This window comes from Sceloporus undulatus, chromosome 1, assembly GCF_019175285.1.
Source record: "Sceloporus undulatus isolate JIND9_A2432 ecotype Alabama chromosome 1, SceUnd_v1.1, whole genome shotgun sequence".
Taxonomy (NCBI): domain Eukaryota; kingdom Metazoa; phylum Chordata; class Lepidosauria; order Squamata; family Phrynosomatidae; genus Sceloporus; species Sceloporus undulatus.
This window is the reverse complement of record NC_056522.1, coordinates 198,574,899-198,594,551: the sequence shown is the minus strand read 5'-3', so window position 1 is coordinate 198,594,551 and position 19,653 is coordinate 198,574,899. Positions and strand designations below refer to the sequence as shown.

Here is a 19,653-nt window from a genome sequence, read left to right as displayed (position 1 = left end):
TATTATTATTATTATTATTATTATTATTATTATTATTATTATTATTATTATTCTGAGGGAGGCCAGCATCATGTCACAGCTGGCATGATAGTGGGAAACTTCAAATTAAAATAGATTCATGTATTAAGTGTTGCTAAGCCACTTCCCTGTCATTTAATGCAAAAACTAGTCTTGTAGCTGGTAGGGATGGGTTTAATTGTTTTGTTTTTCATATTATGTCTTGATGGTGCTACGAGTGCATATATCTTTGGGATGCATTCCCAATCATTTTCTAAAGCACTCAGATGATCTCCAGACTTGTACCAAACCCCTGCTGCTCTTTCCAAAAAAGGATAAGAAATCAATTTCACACTTTCAATGAAGTCTCATGTTTAGAGGGGCACTGCCTGAATATCCTTAAGGCAGCAGATTATATCTGGTCTTGGAACTAAGCAGAGTCATCTCTGGTTTGTACTTGGATGAGAGATGGCCAATGAATACACAGTGCAGTGGAATGTATTTCAGAGGAAGAAACTGGCAAAACCACCTGAGTATCTCTTGCCTAAGAAAACCTTATGAAGTTGATGGGGTTGCCATAAGTTGACAGGTGACCTGAAGGCATCCACATATCTATAGAGGGGGATCTCAATGACAGTATTCTTGACACACAAGTTAAAATATGAGTCAGCATGAGTAAATCTGTCTCTCCCACTTGAACATTGCAAATTCTGGGAAATACTGCTCAAAAAAACAAAGTGGAGCTAAATTTTCACTGATCAGCTGCTATATGCCTTATTGCATTAGGCTCTTCTCTTGCTAAATAAAACCTTTTCAAGGGTGTAATGAAAGCAAGACTCTTCCAGCTACTAATTTGTATTAATCTTCCTGGCATTGCAACCTTTGTTTTCACTAAAAAGCCACCAGTTCCTGTTTGTCACCAAGTATTGCCCCTTTTTCTATTTAACACCCATAGATCCCCTTGTCACAGAAATATAAAATGCAAACCGTCTTACCTTTTAAAAAGTCTCTTTTCCGTTACATCTCAATATATTTGAGTGTGTGTATGTATGTGTATATGTGTGTCTGTCTGTGGCATTGTAGTAGTCTAGCTACAGAGACGGAAAAGGAGGCATGGGGGTAGTGAACAAGGTTACAGGTTCTGACAAGCCTGAGGGGGGAGTGGTCATTTATCAACCCTTTTTTTTACAGAATAAATAGCATTTAAAAGATTTTGTTTCTACTGCCTTTTTCTTCCTTCGTCCCGATCACATTTCCCTGCTCACAGCAGTTCCACCACTGACCACTTACCACCCAAAAAATCACCATTAAAGCAGAATTTAACTTTTGGATTGCAAATTGAAACATAGTATGTGTGCAAATGTGTTCATTAACAGATGTTTTTGCATCTTTTTTTTTAAAAAACCTTGCAAGATGATTTCAAATGGGAGAATAACAGGAGAGCAACAGTATCATTGAGTAAGCCCCAAGCATATGATATAGCTCAATGCGTTTGACTGAGTTTCGTTATAGATGACTGGAGGAAATTAATAAAATGATTTCATAAGGCATTTCTGCCCACAAGTTGCATGTGCAAATTAGGCATGCCAATATGCCCCCCCCCCAAATGGGCCACATCAAAAATTTGACCGTTTTGATCCTTGCTGCAAGAAAGTCTTCAAAAACTGTACAAAAACAAATTCTGGACTGTGAATTCTGGACTGTGGAGATACATATAGCTAGCCAGTAATGTAACATTTTTTAAATGATGGTGTAACACTTTATTTATTTACAATATTTAGGCTTTAAAGGCTCTCAGAGCGGCTTACAATTATTATTATTATTATTATTATTATTATTATTTAGACGGTTCCCTGCCCTCAGGCTTACAATCTAAAAAGACATGACACAAAAGGAGAAGTGAATGGTGGTGAGGAAGGGGATCATGTCTAGCAGTTCTTCTCTCCCTCTGAGGCCAGGACCAAGGCAGATGGACTGGAGGGAGGGCTCAGCTTCTTAATCTAGGCCAGGCCTGATAGAGCTGGGCCTGCATCTCTCCCTCCTTGATCATATACTAAACACAGTATTCACAGTCCAGAATTTGTTTTGTGAAAAATGCATGTGTATGTGTGTGTGGGGTGAGTTGTTGTTTTCTTTGAAAAAAATCACACTTTCTGGGCAGCAAACTTTCTGGGCATAAAAATAACATTTCTGTGAAGACAATGATGTTTTCAATGCAAAAGATTTGTATGTGTTCCTGCACAGAATAATTCCCAAATGACAAAGATTCTTGTCCATCTAAGATTCTTTTCATGAAGAATCTTTTCCTTACACTTGGGAAACCCGGATTTCATCCAGGATTCAAACATTTAAGTATAGTTTTTTCATCCTTAGTGGGAATCATAACTAAAGCTTGGGGTACAGACATATGAGACTAAGAAAAGTGTTCATTTGTTGCATATACTATAATCAAAGCTAGATCCAAATTCCTTTGCATGTCCCACATGTTTGTACATCCACCAGGATAATGGTCAACGGCTGGTGCCCGTGCTTCTGTCTGAGAGGACCTCCTGCCCTTCTTTCCAACATAGGAGTGTGATTTTGGCATATGAGCAGGTTGGTGGAGCATGCATTATCTGGTAAGGAGATGAGAAGAGGAAGCAGCAATACATTCATCCATCAGATGCATCCCAAGCAGTTGCTCATCCTTAATAAAATGCTGATTTATTAATTCCCAGGAGCTAAGTACCCACTGATAACATCCTTTGGCCTTTTGCCACTCTCAACTACACTTGCACACTTCTCATGCCAGGAATAAACATGTCAAACTTCACTTGCAGGGAACTTTATTTTGAATATATGCCTTAGGGAGTTTGAGACCTGGTTCAGATGTTTACCAGGAAGCATCATAATTTATGTGGTTGAGACGTGACATCACCCATGCACACACATCAAGCAAGTAGCCCACACAAAGGCGTGTATGTGCCTGATCCATGCAATCTTACAACCTTCTGGGGAGAGAATACTAATTTGAGTTGATCAAAGTTGAACATTATTCTCCCTGTGTGACGTATCCATTTTATATTACTTTCAATCAGGAATGGGCAACAGTGCAGGGGACAGGAGAGATTTTTCCACTGTTTGGCCGCTTGCTGGGCTACATTAGACTATTTGAACATGCCCAAAGTGATGTCACATCATTTCCAGATACTATTTTGGCCATAGTTGGGTCAATTTTTAAAGATTTATTTTAGGTTTTCAAGAGGTGTGAGAGAACATTTGAGGGTCAATAGAAGCAAATTTGGTTATATTTTGGGTGGCTCTGGGGCAAAAATCAGTGGAAAGTCAGCCTTTTTAAAAATAATAATAGGAGAATATTAGGGTTTGTGCATTGTAGTGACGTGCTATTTCAAACATGTTTGTGTTAATCTATCACTAAAATATATTATTTAAAAAATAAAAGTAGTCTATAGGCTTTGAGGGGCTTTGGAGATGGGGGGGGCTTCTGGGGCTACATTTGATGGTCCCAAAGGACACATTAGAAAAGTTTATAAAATGCAAAGATATACAGAAACACAAAAGTCAGAATCATACACGTCATTGTTTTGCCTATTACCATACATGGGTGTGAGAGCTGGATAGTTAACAAAGGATATAGGAAGAAAATCAGTTCATTTGAGATATGGTGCTGGAGAAAAATGCTGAGGATGCACTGGACAGCCAAAAAGACACACAAATGGATCCTAGATTACATCAAGCCAGAACTCTCCCTGGAAGCCAAGATGACTAAACTGAGGATGTCGTAATTCAGACACATCATAAGAAGGCACAACTCATTGGAAAAAACAATAATGCTAGGAAAGATGGAGGAAAGTAGAAAAAAGGAAGGCTGCATGCTAGATGGATGGATGGATATATTGAGGAGGTCACAGCTATGAGTTTTCAGGAACTAAGCAAAGCAGTGGAGGAAAGGGAGTCTTGGAGATGTTTCATCCACAGAGTCAAAATGGGCTGAAATCGACTTGAGGGCAGTTAACAACAACAAAAAGGGCAAAAGCAAGCCACAGGCCACACTTTGCCCACTCCTACTTTAGATGAACATTAATATAAAACTATAGTCCAAAATGGCAAGTATGTCTTGGAAAGAGGTTATGAACATGCTTGGATGTGGATTTTCTGCATGGCAGGGGGTTGGACTGGGTGGCCCTTGTGGTCTCTTCCAACTCTATGATTCTATCATTTTCTCCTGTTTCCATTTTAGACTTTCCTCCCTCCCTTTCTTAACTTATGTTCATCTGCCCACTGTTTTACTGAAGGTCCTTTAATTTTATTGCTCTTGAAGAAATGTGAGTGACAAATAAATGATCTGATCCATTGTCTTGACCATATTGCTAAATAGCTTGAAATCAGCAATATGCTGGATAACTACTATGTATGACTACCTTTCATTCTATAAATATCCAAGATGTGATTTTAAGAATAAACTGAGTCCACTGAAATGTCAGAATAAATGCATGGGAGGGAAAGGAATATTTTGATGACTCTAATTAGGAGTAGAAATATGTATAGCTAGCTAATAATGTTACAATTTTAATGACAGTGTAACACTTGATCATATACTAAACATACAAAGCAAACTATTCCCTGGGAGGTTTCAGACTGTGACTATTGGAGCATTTTAAGAGATCATTATTAGCTTCACAAGTTTTTTAAAAAAATTAAGTTGCACTCAATGGAAACCCATTTAGACGCCACGAAGAATAAGATCAAGATGCACATTAGTGCAGCCGATCCAATAGCAATGACAAGTAATTGGATTTCGTGAATAAATTGGTTCATTTTAAAAAAGGAAATCAATTCTTCCCCTGAAAGTTGCACAATATCCTTTTTCAACTTAAAATGTATCACATTGTTTGGGAGAGGAATGGGGAGTGGGACTGAGTTTATAATTAGACACAAGCCAATACTGAAACTTCTTTTATCTTTCTCACTCATTTTCCCAATTTCCAATTCCCAAACTGTTGCACCACCTTAGAAAAAAGAAACCGAGAAGTGTGCAGTCTTGGGGTTAATTGCTCTGAACTTTCCTCTTGTCTTAGGTAACATGCTGAAACTGTAGGATGAGACATGGGATAACATAATTGCACAAAACATATGTAAAATAATTGACTTCAGCAAATTCAGGGGGAGCAAAACAGGAACAAATGAGGTAGTTCTGTATAGTCAGTAATGAATATGCTCAAAAGTTTTTTAAAACACCCTGATCCAGTTGCTAACCAGTGGCAGCACCAGTTAGTACAAACAGTTCTTGGGAGCATACGTGTCATTGGCCTACAACTCCCAGGGTCCCTGAACATTAGCCACCTGGGATGTGTATTAAGGCAGTCATAGTCCAACAATATCTGGAGGGTCATCATAGCTGTGCATCCTACTTTAGTGAATGAATTTGCAAAGATTCATGTGATCAAGTGCTTTGTACCACTGAGATTTCAGAACTGAACTGAAGATTGTTTGTGAGCTATTCAGCCAAAACCACTTGCATGTGCCCTTCAGGCCTTTCTATTAAATGTGTAAAGGAATAACGGTCCTTTTGACCCATTTGCCTTAGTTCAGTCAAAGAGGCTATTCTTAGTTCATTGCTTCCACACTTGTATTTGCTAGAAATATGCCCAGAAATTTTCAGGAGAGAAATACATCAACCTTTGAGTTCTGCCTTAGCAACCTGTATTGAGAATGTTCCTCTGACATCTAGAAGTGCCAAGCTTGTAGATTTTTCTTCTTTTATGCTGCTTTTTAAAAAGTATATTTTCTATAGTAGCTAGACTTCAAAAGCTATTATTCTTTAAGTGTGCGTATGTGCCTTTTTCTTGTTGGACAGAATGAAAAGCAAAAGAAAAGACTCCATGTTCATGAGAACAAATAACCAACAGCCTTAACAAATGTCACTGGGTGATACTGAATTGTGCCCCCCCCCAATTTCTCTTTCATTTCCTTTGCTGCCACTTTGAATGAGTCACAACTGTGGCTCCAGCACAAAGCAAAGGATATGATAAAAGGACAAACAGAAGTAAAAAAGATAATGAATAGAATTGTATGACTAGAATTGTATGACTAGTGTTCCACTTTGCAGCAAACAAAAAAGAGAGACTTTTTATGATTTCAGTAGATGACAATTCTGGCTTCAGTCTTTGTATGGTGATGACTTTAGTGGTAATCATTTTTTTAAAAAGCCACACAATGCAAAATTTCAATGCATTCTAATACAGGACCTGCACAATGGATTCTGCCCATGGTTTACCAGTATAGTCAGCTTCTGTAAACAGAAAGAACACTGTCCTGTTCTTGGCCTCATGAGGCATAGTTTCCTTTCACTGAACATAGACCTTGGAAGCTTTCCTCTGCCTCTAGTTGCTGTCTATTTTTTGTCCAAGTGACTGGATACTAAATATAGTTCAGACAGTTCAGAGGAAAGGATTCAGCAGTCACTCACCAGGAACAATGGGAAATGTCTCTTCATTAGGTATTATCCCACATAGGTCTGCTCTATCATTTCCTTGAATAATATCTCTCAAAATAGGGGCAGACAAGTTTAGTGGATTTGGGGTCCAAATTTTTGCCTCCAGCATCCATTGCAGGAAATGCCCCCAAAATATAAACTAAAATCGAAAATTCAAATAACCTTGAAAGGGTGGAGATTGGACTTGGAGGGGCCCTACAATTTCCCCTATACTTGTACTTATTACTCATATATACTCATGCTACTAGAGGCCTCCAGAAGTATGGGGGGAAACAGTTTTGTTGAGTTAGGCATTTCATTTGACCTGGGGAGCATACATCATGCTTAGAAGACGCTTTGTTCAATCTTGCCTTAAATAATAGTTTATGTTCTCTCTCTCTCTTTCTCTCTTTCACACATTCACACATTCTCTTTCTCTATCGCTTGCTTTGCTTCAGTGTATCAATACATTTTGTTCATCCATTGCTTCTTTAATTTGTGAAAAATAATCAAGATTCTGATGTTTTGTAATTTATAGTTCATATTATTAGGATCTATTGCTCAACTACCTGGGACTTTCCTTGTAGCAAATGTAGAATGCCTATGCAAAAACATGGCAGAAAAGGACACATTTGCATACAATGGCTGCAGTGCAACATCCCCTCAGTGTAGTGTAAATATCCACAAGTGGCTATGTGAGCATAATGCAACCCCATGCAGAATAGCAAGATTGTATAATACCTGTCAATAAACAATACATGATGCACAGCCACAATGCAAAGTACAGGATGCACCAAAACACCTAACATACAATGTACAACTTGAAAAGACAGGGCAACACTGAACATGCTATATATAGAACTCTTCAATGACTATCAGAAAAATATACCTGTTGTACAGTGCTAACTGTTTGGATCTGCATCCATTGTGTGATGTGCACATGCAAAAGAGTTCCCATATCTTGGATTAAACATTGATCAGAATGGAGACTGCAGCCAAAAAACCAAAAAATGACTAGGAATAGGAAGGGCAGACATAAAAGAGCTAGAAAGGGTCCTAAAGTGTAAAAATATACAATTGAGTACTAAAGTTAGAATTGTTCAAGCCATTGTATTCTCCATCACCATGTACAGATGTGAGAGCTGGACGTTGAAAAAAGTGGGTAAGAAAAAAATTAAATTCATTTGAAATGTGATGCTAGAGAAGAGATGCCGAGGATGGCCAAGAAAACAAATAAATGGGTCTTTGAACAGACCAAGCCTGAACTCTCCCTGGAAGCCAAGATGATCAAACTGAGGTTGTTGTATTTCAGCCATATCACAAGAAGCCACAAGTAATTAGAAAAAATATTTATGCTTGGAAGGGTGGAGGGAAATAGAAAGAGAGGAAGATCACATACTAGACAGATGGACTTAGAGCCTGAACACACCAGCACAATACACCAACTTGGGGGTGGTGTGGGGACATGGAGTTTAGATTATGCATGCCCTGATGCCATGCCCAAGCCAGCGTTACGCCACCTGCCCAACTAGATGGCAGGCAGAATTGTGGCACTCCGGCAGCAAGGCATTCATATGCCACATGCCCCAGGAGTGCCAAAAAGCCGGCACCCCAGCCGAAAAGCTGCCCTTTTCCCACTCCAAAAAGGAGAGGCATTTTGCCGCTTCTTTTTGGGCTGGAAAAATGCCAGATTGGGGCCACAGCATATGGTTGCTGTGGCTCCAATCCGGCAATCAAAGGGGTGGTGTCAAACTTGCCCTTTAGGGCCATCTGTACCAACCCTCAGTCAGGCAGACTTTTAGCCTGAGCTGACAGGCCCTAAGCAGAACAGTGGAGAACAGAGGGGCTTGGAGGCATTTCATCCATAGGGTCACCATGAGTTGGGATTGACTCTAGGGCAGTTAACTACAAACAAATGTCCCTGACAGAATTCTGAATTAATAAGTAAAGCACAGATGCATAAACATATGGAAATAATTATGAAAAGTTAAACAGAAATAGGACAGAGTTTATATGACAAGAATCATGCACTGTGCTCATATATATTCTTTTCTTCCTAAATATGTTACAACAAATGTTTAAACAGAACACATGAAAGAAGCTGTGTTCAACACACACACACACACACACCCACACCCACACACACACACACACACCCTTCACTGAACCCTACAGGAATGTATCTGAAATTTGTAGATGAAAAAACCAAGGGTGTTTTCACATTATAGAATTCTAGTGCTTTTGTTCCATGATTGCATTCTATAAAATCCTGGGATTGACACTTTGAGGAGGAGCATTTAGGATCCTCTGGTGCCACTGACCAAACTACAAACCCCAGGATTCCATTGGATGTAGCCATGATAGTTAAAGTGGCATCACAGAGCTGTAACTGCAGTGTGAAAGTGCCATAATATACTTTTAAGGCATTATTATTATCAGTCTCTCCATTTTTCTACACCTGAGAACTATGCACACTTCAAGAATGGAAGGCATGCAGTACCGCAGTGCTCAGGACATTTTATTGTGTGAGGCAAAGACGATGGCACCTCTCCCATACAAAACATGCACAAAACAGGGATTTATATCTTTCTTGATTCCATTCTTGTGTGCAAAAAGAAGTAATTAAAAAAAAAATCCTAGGTGAGGTTATGATAATTTTTCCACATACTTGTGATGATTTTTCATGCTTCACTTCATTTTTGCAAAACCATGTGTGCATCCCTCCCTCCCCCATTTTTCATAAAACATATTTGTCTGCATAAAACATGAGGAGTCACACAAAATATTCTATTTTCTGTGGGAAAATGTGGTTTCTCCCCATCCCCCCAAAAGGTGTTTCTTTTTTTCAGAAACAAGCATCCCCCCTAAAAAAAGTCCTCCATTTCAAAATACCCCATTAGAGCTAAACAAAACAAAACATTTGTGATTATTCTTTAGATCCCTATACAAAAGCTTACTAAACTGGTAAATGAAATGTTCAACATGGGTCATGGGAGAGCATCTTCAACTATACCAGAAACAAGAAGGCATGCTTCAAGGCACAGGGCAAGCAAAATGGTCTGCAGCTCTCTCCTCCAACACCTTGCTGTTACCATCAAACATCTATGTGAGGTAGCTGCTTCATTCTGCTTAATGGAAGGAAATGACCCTATATAGCTGAATGAATGAAACAGGCTGAATGAACAAAACAGAAAAGACTGTATTTTAAGAGATGTGAAAAAGACATATGACCTTTAAAAAAAAATCTGGAGTTTATCTGAGATAATCCATTCACACAGACATGGCATCAACACCACTTTATCTTTCTGTGGGAAAAAGCTGTAAGAAAACAAATCAGAAGAAAAGCAGGGCTTTCGTTTTAAAGCTCTGTTTTTGGTTAGTAATTAATCACTGGCTGATATTGGTTAAACATTAGACTGAACTCACACTGACTTTAAAAAGCTTAGCCACATCCTTCAGGGAGTTTCCATTTGCTCTTGGAACCAATATTTGAATTCTAAAAACAAATATTTTGTGCCCATATTTTTCTCCAGATTTTTTTTTTAAAAGAAAGAAACATGTTCAGTCTAATGTAGCCCAAACAGGTTTTAATAGGATGATTCAAGAGGGAGCTTTGCTTCCAAACCTGAGAAGTAAGTGACACATTTCACGCTGGAGGTGGCTTTGGGATAAATTTATTGTGCTAGGTTTGAACATACATTGTCCTTATTGCTGTAGTTAACTACTCTAAAGTTGACCCAGCCTCACGGTGACCCTAACATCTCCAAGACCCTCTGTCTTCCTTCCACTGCTCTGCTCAGGTCCTGCAAATTCATGCTTGTAATCTCTCTTTCCTAGCATTATTGCCAGGACCTTCCTCTCTTTCCTAGCATTATTGTCTTGTCAAAAGAGTCATGCTTTCTCACAATGTGACCAAAGTATCACAATCTGAATTTGGCCATCTTGGCCTCTAGGGAGAATTCAGGCTTAATCTGTTCAAGGACCCATTTGTTTGTCTTTTTGTCCATAGTATCCTCAGCATTCTTCTCCAGTACCACATCTCAAATGCATTGATTTTCTTCTTCTGTGCTTTCTTTACTGTCCAGTTGTCACCTCCATACAAGGTGATGGGGAATACAATGACTTGTACGGATCAAATCTCAGTGCTTATTTGTATGTCTCCTTAGCATCTTTCCTAGTTATTACATTGCTGCCCTACCTACCCATCTCTAATCTTCTTCTGATTTCTTGGTTGCAGTCTCTGTTCTGATCAATGTTTGATCTAAAATATGTTTGTTTGGGTGGTTATTTTTTACTCTTTCAAATTATTCATTGTCTAAGATGAATTTACTTAGAACCTGCACGGTCATTATTTTTCCAATGCTCCTCACTGAAACACAGGCAGATGTCCTATACTGAGTCAGCTTATTATGTCCATATGTCATTATTTCATTACATCATTACCATGTTCATTGACTGACAGTGGCTCTTCAAGATTTCTAGACAAAAGTCTTTTTCAGATTTTGTTTATCTGAATTGGAACTGGTTATTATAAGACATAATTTCTTAGGTTCTATAAGATTTCCCCTCATAGAGATTTGCATATCACTAGAGATGTCTGCAATATCCATTTTAACATAGTGCAATTACATCATCCTTTTAGGCACCATATTGGTGTCACATAGCCCATCCACTTTTCTTCATGACGTGTTGACTTCTGACCCTCTCTCCATTAACCTCTGGCCATAAGATATTAAGGAAATACTTTATATCTTTACATATGCTTTGCTGGAGGCTTATGACCAATTTCCGGAGCACTGAATCATACTTTGTGACTCTCTTTTATGCCTTACTTCCTTTTTGTTATCTCAGCTCTTGTAAGTCATGCTATGTACATTATTAATGTCATGCACCCTTCTTATTGCTAAGGCCAAAAGAAGTTAATTATTTCAACTGGGAACACCTCCTACTGAGCCAGTTCTGTGGTCTTTTCCCCCCCTTTTGGCAAGGTGATAATAGTACAAGGGAATGTAGAATGAGTAGGGAGTCAGGACAGAAAAGTCAGAATCCTAATACTGGTAACATAGGGCCCAAACAGATAGGCCAAAATAAGGCTGCTTCGGGTCACTTTGTTGTTTAATTGACACATGCATTTTAAGAGGCCAGAAGCTGCGCCAAAGCTGTGCTCCAGTGCTTAGGACTGGAGCGTAGCTTTGGAGCAGCTTCCAGCCACTTAGGACGCAAGCATCATTTAAACAGCATACCTCCAAAGAGATCCGAAGCAGCTTTATTTTGGCCTGTCTGTTTAGGCCCATAGTAATAGAGCTTGAAAGAGTTAAGTTTTGGATTACAACTCCCATAACTCCCCAACCAGCACAACTGCTGGCAATACTGACTGAGTAATCTGGAAGCTATGTAGGGATTGTGAAAATCCTCCCATCTCCATCTCCACTGCTGCAATCAATAGGGGTCTGTTCCTCTGTTGATTGGGAAGCAGCTGATGGACAATCCCACCCTCCCCTCACATGAGCTGCCACTGGCACAAGCATGAATTACAACAGGGGCCCTGCTATTGGCTATTGCAATGGAAATTACTAATGGAGGGGTGAGACCTGCAGTTAGCAGCAAGAGAGCTACCGTACATTGATCACAGCATCTGCTGAGTGCGACTGGGGAGATCAGGATGGGATTCACTGCATAGCACCATAACTATGGTACTCATGCAAACATAAATCCCCAACAGGATTCCAGCCAGTATGTTTAAAGTTATTGCATTCTATACAGTCCAATTAAATATGTTACAGTATTCAAAATACAATGGGCTCTCTACATTTGCTGGGGTTAAGAGGGCAGGACTCCTGTGAATGTGGAAAATCTGCAAATAATAAAAAAAACAACCTGAGAAAACAACTTTCTAGGAATCTCTAAGTCCTCCAACACAACTTTGATCAACATCTACCAGAAGCTAACCATAGAATTGCCCTGGAAAACCTCCAAATGCCTAGAGAAGAGTTCTCTCTAGCAATCTCTAGGTCCTTTAGTGAAACATCTGGTGGGTGTTGACCATAGAGTTGCTCTGCAGGACCTAGAAATTCCTAGAGAGACATATTAATCAAACCTGTGAATAATCAAATCCACAAATGTGGAGGGCTGACTGTAAATACAGTCAACTCTTCATATCCTCAAGGGTTCCGTTCCAAAACACACACACACAGATAGCCAAATCCATGGGACCTCAACTCTCATTATTTCCAATGATGGTGTGATGTACATATGTCTGCACTGACATGGACATGTGCATGTGCCACCATTGGGGAGATATGGACAGGACCATCCATGGATGCACCAATCTATGGAAAGCAAGCCCATGGAAGTGGGGAGCTGACTGTACATATTATTTTTTAGTCCAGTGAAGTCACCCTTACTGCTCTAACAGTTTAATTCCTGTTGAACAACTGCACACAGTATTGCCTTAATACTTTCCATTATTCCCACACATGACTTTGGTTGTCACCCTCTGCAGGTGGAAAGAAAGTGCACAGACAGGCAGGGAGTTTGGCTGTGGCATTTCCCCACTGACTGAAGGTGGAAAGCTCTGGCACCATGGCTACTTAGCCATGACTGCTACAGTCCTGAAAGGGGCAAAAAACAAAACAGAAAATCCAAAACAAAACAAAACAATAACAACAGCAGCATGTTAATAGAGCCTCTAAGGATCAGGGGAAGTTTTGCATCCACTAGATCCAAAGCCTCTTGTTTCCCCAAACATGTCCAGAGAACGGGCTTATTTTCCCCTCCTGTTGAAAACAATGTCCTCCAATTAGAACCAAAAGGAAAAGGTGGGTGAATTAAAATACAAAAGTGGCAGTAAAGGGGGGGGGGGGGTGGAATTAGGCTTCCACTTCATCACCTAGCCTTTACACAGGTGTAGATTACAAAGGACCAGTCCCAAGAACACCTCCCTCTCCTCATATGTTTGTGCTTTCTAATACTTTTTTTTTTTGAAGGAAAATGCCTTCTATATCCTTGATAAAACTAAGCTCCACTATGAGCCTCTCTTGGAGGGGTCACAGCCTGTAATGCAGAGCAGGTTGGCCTCCTTGGAGCCCTGGTGGTGCAGTGGTCAAATGCCTGTACTGCAGCCACTCACTCACAAACCACAAGGTTGTGAGTTCAGTATCAGCCAGGGGCTCAGGGTTGACTCAGCCTTGCATCCTTCTGTAGGTCGCTGAAATCAGTACATAGTTCATTGGGGGCAATTAGTTTACACTTTGTAAACTGCTTAGGGAGTGGTCAAATAATATATAATATTATTTATTTATATAATATTATTTATTTATATACCGCTATTCCTGTGTAGATCATAGCGGTTTCCAACAAAAAAAAATACAACAAACAACAATTACAAACAACATATATCTCCAACTATGTGCAAACCAACCACCCATACCAATTAAAAACTATACAACATCTAAAACCAATTATCATACAAAACATTAAAACCATAACAAATAGCTGGATTGAACAGTATACATCATCAAGGGGAGATAACAGATAGCATTAAGGCACATGGGGAAAAGCCTGGCGGAATAGGAAGGTCTTCAAATTCCACTTGAATACATCTAGGAGGTGACAAAGCGGAGCTCGTTGGGCAGGGAGTTCCAAAGCTGTGGGGCTGAGATGGAAAATGCCCTGCGAGATGAAGTATATCTTGCTTTAGGAACTCTTAATAAATGTTTTCTGCCCAATCTGAGAATGCAAGGCGGACTGTATGGGGAGAGGCGGTCCTCCAAGTACCCTGGGCTTAAGCCATTTAGGGCTTTATAGGTAATAACCAACACCTTGTATTGCGCCCGGAAGCGAACAGGCAGCCAATGTAGATCTTGCAAAACTGGTGTTATATGGGTGGTCCTGGAGCATCCAGTAACCAACCTTGCTGCCATATTCTGTACTAATTGAAGCTTCCGGGTTTGGTACAAGGGTTGCCCCATGTAGAGCGCATTACAGAAATCCAACCGAGAGGTTACCAGAGCATGTACCACCATTTCAAGGTCCCCCCGGCTCAGGTAGGGTCGCAGTTAGCGTATCAGCCGAAGCTGGTAACAAGTGCTCCTGACCGTCGCATCCACCTGAGATGTTAAGTGGAGTGACGAGTCCAGAAGCACCCCCAGGGAGCGTGACCCCATTCAGGATAGGTGGAAAAATTTCCTTCCCCGGGCCAGTGGTAAGTGGTATAGAAATGTATTTGCTATTGCTATTGCTTCATTCACAACCAAGCCAGGGATGGTACAATGGGCCCTTTGTATATGCGAGGGATCCATTCCAGATCTCCCACATATGAGAAAAGAATACAGGACCTCAAGTTCCATTGATTGCAATGGCAGCATGCTTCCACATCGCCAGGTGCACACACACCATTTTTCCCCCCCGGGCTTGTTGTCTGCATGAGCTCAAGTCTGCATATGGCAAGCTTGACCACCCAATAGCAGCACCAACAGACCGGAGGAAAGCTTGGCAGAGGAACTTAGATCCTGGTGGATGAGGAAAGGATTGAAGCAAAGGATACACAGGTGCTTGTACGCAAACACATTTTATATATACTGTTTATCTTTCTTTCCTGACATGTCAATCCTTCGACACCCCCACCCTGGCCTCTTTGCATCAGATTACACACTTCCTTGAAATTTAACCAAACACATCTAAAAAATGCAATATACAAATAGTAGAATATGAAAACAAGAACAAGGGTCAATGCAGTATGTCAATGCAACTGCATCTCCCACAATGCTGAGTCAGGTTCCAAAGACTTCTAGAAGCAATTGCTTAGTGCTATAGCTAAAGACAGCCAAAGTGGCAGCATATGAGGTTTATCGCACCGGGGATAAAACGTTCCCTGATGCGTTACAACGGGCATGAGCGGGGCCACGCACGGAGCATGATGGGAACCCGATGGGGTCCAGAACGCTAGTTTACCACACAGGGAACGCCGTCGCCGCCATCAAGCATTCCCTGTTTCTAAAGAGTTCCCAAACATGGCATCCCCTGGAACCCGATGGGAATGCGATGGGAACGCTTGATACGATAAACCTCTATGTCAGAGGAATTCAGATAATTATGGCCCAAGACAGATGAGGGGCATGGCGGCAGCGATACTAGAGTTATGGGCCGCGCACCAATTGCACGGTCCCTAACCCTAGTACATGCAGGCAGTGTCCTGATGGTGGCCTCCCATCCACACGGGGGCTGCCATCTTTATGTAAGCAACGTGCAGCATCCATACATCGCTGCATGTCACTTACATCACAAGTGCGCCAATGGGTTCTTTTGGGGGCGGATGGATGCTGGGCAGTTTGGCTGCTCCGGCGTCCTCCGGAGGGAAATAAACTGCTGCCAGCCCACCCTCTTGAGGCAGTCTGTCCCGGGCCATTGGAACAACTGGTACTGTCCCATTTGGCGGAGAGAAAATAGAAGCTCAATGCAAGTACAGGAGTAGAGGCCAGATGAAAAAATAAAATGAAATACCTTCCCTGAGTTTCAAGTCATGCTGACCCAGCCACACACACAAGCTTCATAAGTTGCCTGGTAATAGTATAGCTGTTAAAGTGACAGAAAAAACTTATTACAGATTCCTTCTATGTCATTTGATTTGGCTCGTGCATAAAATCATGAGGAGCAAGCCACAGGATCAAGGCCAGCTCAAGTAAACTAGATGCTGGAAAAGAAGGACAAGATGCCACCCCCTATTTTAAAATCCACATACAGAAGCCAAGACAACTAGTGACAGAATCTTACTTGAATTCGTACAACAGAAGTTGTAACAAGATACTATCCTCACTGCAATAGAAGACAGTCGGCTACCTTAGGATGAACAAAACAGGCCATGTGACACACAAAGGTCCATCCCTTTCCTGATTCTTCCTGTCTCCTAGCATCTGTTGTCTTAGGCAGCTGCCTCAGTTTGAGGCACTGAAGAATTAAGCAGTTTGACAATAACTGTTTTGCCTCCATCCTATGGAATCCTGGCATTTGCAGTGCACTCTGGTAATCAGAGCTCTAGTGCTGCAGATTACTCTAGGGATCTCACAAAAATTACAAAACCACAGGGATCTATAGCATGGAGATATGGCAATGAAAGTGTTTTCGAGGTGATATAAATGTGCTAAAGTCAGCCTTCCAGTGGCAATATTTTAATTGAAGCTGTACAGAGTGACTACTCCAGAGGTTTTAATCTGATAAATTGGTCATCTGAAAGTTTTGTCACAGAATATAGACTTCAAAGATTTTGTAAGAGAAAATTATTTGAGATTTTGGAACCTTCTGCACATTTACTAAAGTGTTCCTGTATACTGAAATACCTTTGTAAGAAGAAGTCTATTCATTTTATGCCAGTCTAAGTAAGTGAAAAGCCTTTAGATCTTTGGCTAACAAAAAGGCATGCTCATACATCTTACAATTTATTCAAAACAGAATATAAATGTTTTTTAAAATCAGTTTCAGTTCCATAGCATTGAGCTATGTCAGTTGAAGTGGTGTCAAACTGCATTCATTCTGCACTATAGATGCTGCCACCCTTGACAACCTTTTCTTTTCAAGAGCTGACCACAGCGTGCCACAACTTTATTAAGACTTATACCTATTCACATTTACATAGGACTAGGGGACCCTAATAGAATTCAGAGGCACAACAGTTAGGATTTTGCTGCACTTACACAACCACATTCCCAATCATGATTATTACTTTATTCCTCAAGCACTCCAGAGTTCAATGCCTGCCCTTCCGTAACAGCTTTCTTTGTGTGCATACATTCACTTATAAATACAATTCTAAACTTGTATTCTAAGATGTGCCAGAATTTAATGAGTCTAGAAATACAGACATATTATTGTACCCTTAAATCAAGCACCTAATACATGGTGAACCAATCACAATAACAAGATCCACAACCAAATTTCTGTCATCCACCCAGGGAAAAGAAATACTTCTCCAGCCTAAGAAACACTTTGAAATAGAGTGACTGTTCCCAGATACTCACAGTTTGCAGGGCTAAACTGCTTTCCAAAAAGGAATGAGATAATTCCTGAAGGAGTGTTCTGTTTACTTCTTCGCCTTCCAGTTCCAGAAGTAGGGCCTTGGGGCCAAAAAGCAAGAAGCAGAGATAATCTGATCCTCCCGCTTGAGCTGTTGGTAGAACTGCAAGAGCCTGATGTGGTTATTCAGCTCTGAGGTTTTCCCCTTCTTGCTCCGGAGTGACTCCAGGATTCCAAAGGGTCAGCTGTTTCCTGTTGAAAGCACAGTGACCCTTCCTGTGTTTAGAAGATCCCTACAAGCATTCTAGTATAATAGCAGATCTCTCACATATGAGAAGCAGGATGAACAAAGGACGTCTGACTAGTCTCTGCTGCATTCACAGACACTGTCTGACTCCCTCTTTACCAATTTGTGTCTCAAAGAGTTAATATAAAACAGATCTTTAGTCCCATGCTAAACATTGCATGACAGCATGTTCAGACTTGGGTTGCCTGTTGTTGGATTCCGTGAATTCCGACCATCTCTGGTTTAACAGGGACAGCTTGTATTTTACTCTTCCTGTTTTGCTTTTTCAAGAGGATGTTGGGGATGTCTTCCAAAAATAGCTATACTGCTAAAGCATACCCTGAGAATGGGAAAACCCGCTTGCAGAACTTATGAACTTCTTCCCCAAAACATGATGAGCAAATGTTAGTATAAGCTCCAAGACAAAAATGAAAATAAACACTCCTTCTTTTGCACTGGTACTTGCATTTTCTGTTGGCATTGCTGTTCTTATTATAGAGAGAACCATCTTTCACCTTCCAGTCATTAAGGTGTTAAAGATGAAGAATCCTCTGAAACAAACAAACAAACAAAAGGTAGCAATCCTAATTCAGCAATATAAATATGCTGAATATAAAAATTCAACCTCTATTTTTAAGAGCTAAGCACTCAAAAACTGGATGGATGAAATTTGCTTATTTCATTTTCTCCTACATTCATGCCAGTTTTCTCTTAATTGCTTTTTTTTCCAAATATGAAAAAATGTGTGACGTTTGGTGAATTCATATGAAAGCCAAGCTGAAATGAAATTCTCACCCAACTTGCATATATATATATATATATATATGCATGTACGTGTTACACATTATGTTTTATGGTGTCCTTTCTACAGTAACATGAGGAAGCAATAACATACAGTAACATTTCTGAGCCAGATTATTGTTAAAATCCTCAGGGTCTGAAAGGGAGTGCATCAACCATTTACTGGCAGATGTGATCCTGTGTGTTTTTTACCAAGTGACTGTTTTTACTTCTGTTAGTTCTTAAAATTAAAAAGAGAGCTGTACCTGATAAATCTTTGACCAAATTCTAGTAGGCATTTTAGATTTTATGTGTGTGTGTGTGTGTGTATTAAAAAACAACAACTATGTGCTCCCATTTTTAACCTATAATTATTTTTGAAGTTGATGTTTTAACTACTATGTATTCCTAATGTTTTATGATATGATTTGAAATGACAATATTAAACTTACTTACTTGCTTACTTATTTGAAGCTCTTCAGTTCTGATTTTCTACTTCTAAGCTCTCTAAAAGCATGTGCATGCATCCCAACATTAGTTCTTATGAGTGAATAAGAAATGCAGATCCACACTTGTCTCAGGATTGCTCATAAGAACAAGAAAACTCAGCATTTTTCTCTCCCCCTCCATCATGGATATATTTTTGTCCATTGTTGGTGAGAGTATTCACACTTGTAAGAATGTTTGGACATGTGTGGGGGCACATACACAAAAACCTCATGAATAATTGCTGCTGCCTTGTTGCATGGACTTGGAATACTTTCCATCTCTCTATTATATGCTGTCTTTGTCGCTCACAAGTTTGTAACTCCAACATACCTGTGGCTGTGCTTGCAACTCCATCAGTTCACCTGAAGAAGGGCCTAAAGGCTGTGTCTGCATTGCAAAAATAATCCTGTTTGACACTGCTTTAACTGCCATGGCTCAATGCTATGAGATTCTGGGAATTGTAGTTTTGTGAGACATTCAACCTTCTCTGTCAGAGCACTCTGGTGCCACAACAAACTATGGTTCCCAGAATTCCATAGCATTCAGACAAAGCAGTTAAAGTGGTGTCAAAATGGATTATTTCTGCAGTGCGGATGCAGCCTGAGATAGCTGAAAGCCT

The 19,653-nt window shown here is 40.2% G+C and overlaps 1 protein-coding gene across 8 annotated transcripts in view; it reads right to left on the bottom strand.

Annotated features, from left to right (window-relative positions):
- Positions 1-17,995, bottom strand: part of TFPI (tissue factor pathway inhibitor) — a 55,096-nt gene extending 37,101 nt beyond the window's left edge. The window contains exon 1 of one of the 8 annotated variants that reach the window (XM_042445024.1): positions 17,485-17,995. The gene's annotated coding sequence lies outside the window, so the exon portion shown is untranslated. The remainder of the gene's footprint in view (positions 1-17,484) is intronic. The other 7 variants (XM_042445023.1, XM_042445022.1, XM_042445026.1 and 4 more) reach the window with 7 other exon arrangements.
- Positions 17,996-19,653: the final 1,658 nt, after the last annotated feature.